We start from the raw sequence: 6,000 nt of genomic DNA on the forward strand, positions 1-6,000 counted from the left end.
TTTGTGTTATAATCAATTCGAATCCTTTCTATTCATTAAATTTTGATTTTGTCCAACTTTCAACAAATCGAATCGAGTTTCAAACTGATCGAATCAAGTTTGGAATTCGATGTGAATGGTTTTGAATTTGATTCGATTGGAATCAAATTCGATTCGAATGGTTTGTTTTCAATAATATTCGTTTCCTTTTGCCTTAGAGAATTTTCCAGTAAGCATATTTGATTCGATTCGAATTTGAATTCGATTCGATTCAAATTGAACTCGTATCAAATGTCACACTTTGTCCAACTCTTCTATTTTCCTTTTATCTGGGTTCTTCCAATCCCGTTGAAAGTTCCTGGGAAGCTTCTTCACATATATGAACTTTATACAAAGGTCAATTAGACCTAAACATGTATGAAAAAGACCTAAAAACTAAAAACTGTACAAACTAAGATAAAAAATCAATTGCATCAACCCAGATGTTCATCATGATAGCGATGATAAGATTGCATCATCCTTATGACCAAAGAACAACATATAAACCCTTTTGATTCAAGAACAGTTCCGACGGGAACAGTTGAAGAACAAGGTTAAAATCAAACAAGATTTAACCATAAAATATGGATTACCGAAGGTGAAGGGTCCATCTGTGATAACTTTCAAGTGTAAACAATGAAAATTTGAACGGATTTGTTGGTGTTATAGGGTTTGAAGAATAAAGGCGGTGTTTGAAGATAAGGTAGAGAGAGAAAGTCTTTGAAAGAGTTTGGAGGAAAAGTGAAAGTGATAAGTGAAAGATATTTTGTTGTGGTGGTTTACTTTCAAAGTTAACTCCTATTTTGGTGTTGCCTTATTTTGAGGAAGTCTTTAAATTTGAATGTGATGCTTCCATGGTTCGTATTGGAGCAAGTTTATCTCAAAGCGGGGGGCCTGATTTCCTATTCTAAAGAAAAGCCTAATGATGCCAAAAAAAACGATATTCCACGTACGATAAATAGTTTTATGCTTTGATATTAGCCCTCTGGCACTGGCTGCATTTCCTTGTTTATACGGAGTTTATTCTTCAATAAAACAACGAGGCATTAAAGTATATTGAAGGTCAACAAGAATTAGAGCACTGTTATGTGAAGTGGGTCGAGTTCCTTCAAGCCTTCACGTTTGCCAAGTAGTTTGAATAAGGTTGTCGATGCCCTATCCCAGAAACATCTTCTTTTAAATTTCATTAGTCCACGTGTAATCGGCCTGGATTCGGTTGAAGATGACTGCATTGATGACCCGGATTTTGGAGATATATTTATTAAATCTTAGAATTAGTTGTTGGTCCATTTCATTTGGTTACTGGATTTCTATATAAGGGAAATTATAGATTCAACACTTTTAAACTTTGGCGGGTTATTGACTTTTGGATCCATGAAAAATACTTTGATATCATCTGTAAATGATAATGGCATTTGTGAGAGTGTTGATGTTGACACTTCTCAAAATACTTTAAATAAAAATGACGGTTTTGTTCAGATAGTGATTGTGAAACTATTAATGATGAAACTCTCGTTAAAAGTAATTTGAATATTAATGTGGTTGATGAAACGTCATCAATAGATTGTAAAGTTGAGGGTGATTTTAATAAAAGAAAAGTTTTTCAAAACGAAAAGGAAAGTACTTCGAGTAAATATATTCCACATAAAAAAACTCTCTCTAAAACTACTAGTCATTGGAAAAGTACTCAAATGTACAATCACTTTGATAACAACTACTATGATGCTCATCAACAAAATTATGTTGATTCATTTTGCACAAATCCTTTTGATGATAGAGGTTATAGATCATATATCTTTCATGTAACTTTCCAAGCATCACCTTTCCCATCACATCACGTATATCATAATTCTGATGAGTTCTATATGGTCTCTAAAAGAAAATGTTGTTATGTGTGTGGTAACCCATCTCACTTTGCAAAACATTGCAAGAATTGACATAAACAACAAAAGGAAATTAACAATCAGTTTAATCTGTCCCGTTCTAAAGCTACACCCAACTCAAAGACAAGGACTGACCGATCTGAAAGTTTTGCCAGTGAAATGGACGAGAGATCCAAATACAGTGTGAAAACCAGAAAACCTTTTTGATAACCAAAAATGAAAGATAAAAAAAGGGTTCTAAGATTGAGAGGTCAAGAACCCACCAAAAAGAAATGAGAAAAGAAGTCCAAATGGTTGAAATATTAGAGAATTTTGTTTAAAAACCAAGAAGAAGACGGTCCAAAAGATCTTCTAAAAACAGGAAACATAACTCTGTATGGATTCCTATGGATTGTTCTTCTTATTCTGACTCACCTCAAAGCTTCATTTTTCATGAAAATAAGTTAAAATTTGGTGATTTCTTAGTTGATCTTCCTGAGACAACCAATTCTCGGAAACCCATGTCTAATTAATTTCTAATGTGTGTGGGGCTAGTATAAAAGGTCTGTCAACAGTATTTGGTACATAGAAAATGGTTGCACCCGACAAATGACTGGAGTCGAGTCCTTGCGGTGTGAAGTTCAACCATTTGATGGCGGACACATTTCGTTTGCTGGTGATATGGGAGAAAATAATACCAAGAAAATAAAAGTATCAAACGGGATCTTAACGTTTGATGATGTCAATCTGGTGGAACAACTCAACCACAATCTGTTTAGTGTCTCAAAAATCTGTAATCGACAGTACTCTACATTATTCATTGAAAATGAATGTTTGATCTTAAACCAGGTTTCAAAGTCCTAGAGGAATGGATTTTAATGCGTACTCTGAGGTACAATGATGATTACATATTGGACACGAATAGTTCATACTGACGTAGACTGCTTCGTGTTTACATTCTAAGCCTCATAGAACGATTCATCACTGTGGCATAGACGTCTTGGCCATGTAAACTTTTAGAATTTAAACAAACTGGTCAAAGGTGAGCATGTGAGGGGATTTCCTATCAAAACTTTCTCTTGCATTGAAAAATGTCTTTCGTGCTCTAAATGCAAGCAGCACAAGCTCCCTCACAGGCCCAAGATAGTCACTTCCATAGAATCCATTCTTCAACTGTTACGTATGAATTTATTTGGTCCAACTAAAACAAGTAAATCTGATTTTCAAATATAAAATGTATTATTTTGACGCATACATGATTGTGTTTGAAATCGGGGATGTATGTGTGAATGCACGTCTGTTATGTTCTAGTTTAAGACTCGTTTAAGTGCTAAATCGTTGCATGCTTGTGTTCATCAAGGAGTTTACTAATAAATCGTCTTTGTATACCAAAACATAGTTTACAAGAGGGTCTAATTCTGGAACGCCATGATTGTGGTTTAGTGGGCTTTGGCTTTCTTCTTAAAGCCAGCACTCCATCTCCTATGCCATATGGCACGACACTTCACCTTCTTTGTTGATAGTCTACTCATGCGCCAAAAGTGAAAATACAATACCTAAAACAAAAGTGAAATTAAATATTTTCCATTTTACTCATTATTTGAACAAGGTAATAATAACATATACAAAATTAATAGCAAACCAGCTAGCTGTAGCATGCACGCATATTCAATTCCACTTGTTGCATATTTCATAGTGACATACATTCAATTTCACTTGTTGCATATTTCATAGTGACATACAAGTAATCGTTACGTGCTTTCCATGCAAAACACTTGTTGCATTATTTAATCAATCATATACAAAATTAATAGCAAACCAGCTAGCTGTAGCATGCACGCATATTCAATTCCACTTGTTGCATATTTCATAGTGACATACATTCAATTTCACTTGTTGCATATTTCATAGTGACATACAAGTAATCGTTACGTGCTTTCCATGCAAAACACTTGTTGCATTATTTAATCAATCAATACATCATATCTAGTAAAGTCACACCAATTACGAAGCTATAAATAAGGTCTATTGAGGGTAGAATGTAAGCAAATTGTACCATTATCACAAGGGACAGAGATGTGACTTCCAGAGAGACACGCAGCTCTAAAAAACATATGAATGAGGAAATATAAGAGGAAATCAAAGTTTAACAATAATATAATTAATAATAGCACGAATATATATAATTATATTAACAAAGAAGGTGAAGTGTCGTGCCATATGGCATAGGAGATGGAGTGCTGGCTTTAAGAAGAAAGCCAAAGCCCACTAAACCACAATCATGGCGTTCCAGAATTAGACCCTCTTGTAAACTATGTTTTGGTATACAAAGACGATTTATTAGTAAACTCCTTGATGAACACAAGCATGCAACGATTTAGCACTTAAACGAGTCTTAAACTAGAACATAACAGACGTGCATTCACACATACATCCCCGATTTCAAACACAATCATGTATGCGTCAAAATATTACATTTTATATTTGAAAATCAGATTTACTTGTTTTAGTTGGAAAACAAGTTATTATTCTTATAACTGAAAATATATGATAAATGATATCTTTTGATAAACTATATGCGTACGTGTCGAAAAATGTGAAATCAATTGCTTAGCAAGGTTGTTCGGTTGTTAATTGGCTATGTTAATTAAGAAACTAACATCTTAGGATTTGCCGACACGTTTGATGAAGAATTAAATAACCGGGATATGCATTTTATTTTCTTAATATTTTTTGCAATTGCCTACACCTGCATGCATCTAAGATAATAACACGTGACTTACCAAAGAAAACAACTAAGCTGCCTAAAAGACTTGGACTAAATTAGGAAACTTCAACCGATACATGTGACTTATTCAAATGAATTCCACGCAATGTTGTAAAAACCGGTTAGACTACATGTACAAGGTTGTACCGTGCGATTCAGCCAAGTTGACCAGCTATCCATATAATTCTTTAAGAAATTACAATTCGATCTACTCAGAAAATAATTCAAAAGCGCACGGTTCGTTGGTATAGGAAATACTAGTGATTGATTCGATTGTATAGGAAGGGCCACTAAGTTAAAAACTTCTAATTGGAGGTATCTATAATATGGGCCGATAAAAGTCTTTAGTCTAAAGTCTAAGCAATAAAATTGAAAATTGATGTTAGGTTTAAACCGGTACGATAGCATAAACCGGCATTACTGACAAGACCGGTGGTTAAAATTACAAACCATTCACCCGATTTACCATAATTGTACCAGCCACTTGGCCAGAATCTCGTATCACTCATTTAAATTCCATGTTCTACAGGTAATCCGTTGACAAAGGTTTTTGTCGGTCTCCATCGCTAAATTTTGTCAATAATCCATCAGAAAGAAAATTTCTGTCGTCCATTATACCAACAGAGCCTTACCGGACAAAAGATGCTCATCTATCATGACTTTCAACTTGCGAGGGAAGAATACATCAATAAATTAAGGCCATATTTTCCTCTGATGCACAGAAACGGCATTTAGCCGCCGTACCCCGTCCCGGAAACGCCTACGAGGACGTTTCTTGACCGTTTCAAAAAGTCAAAGGGTGTTTCCTAAACGAACCCGGTCAACAAACGATTCCGAGACGTTTCTACAGCCAATAGCATGGCGGAGCGGCCACATAGTATATTCCGGTGAAGATTCCGGCACCGGAAAAGCCATGAAGAAGAAGGAAGAAGAAGAAAGTGGCCGATTGATATTGTGTTTGTTTTTGTAGGGTTAAATAAGTTCAGTTTTAACATTTAAACCCTTGATATTTTCCTTGTTTGCATTTACTCTCTCAAACTTGTTAAGTTTTACATAAAAAATATTAAATGAGTGTATGTATTTTAACATTTAACTCTCTCTATCTAGACTACTTTATATTTGGTCCTCAACTTATATTTTATAGGTAGAATGTTTAAAATTGACATTATTAATAGACAAAAATTATATATATATTTATTTTTTATTGATAATTAATTATCACTGGTTAATATATTTGTATTTTTTTATATTATTTTTGCCGTACCCGTTTCTTAATTTTTTGATTTTCGTCATTTCCCGTTCTCGTGCCCGTACAAGTTCCCGTGCAACATAGCTATTTTCTATTCATTATAT

Source organism: Bidens hawaiensis, unplaced genomic scaffold (assembly GCF_021521415.1).
Source record: "Bidens hawaiensis isolate Kalapana, Puna unplaced genomic scaffold, B.hawaiensis_p1.1 tig00031121_1, whole genome shotgun sequence".
In the NCBI taxonomy this organism is placed as follows: Eukaryota; Viridiplantae; Streptophyta; class Magnoliopsida; order Asterales; family Asteraceae; genus Bidens; species Bidens hawaiensis.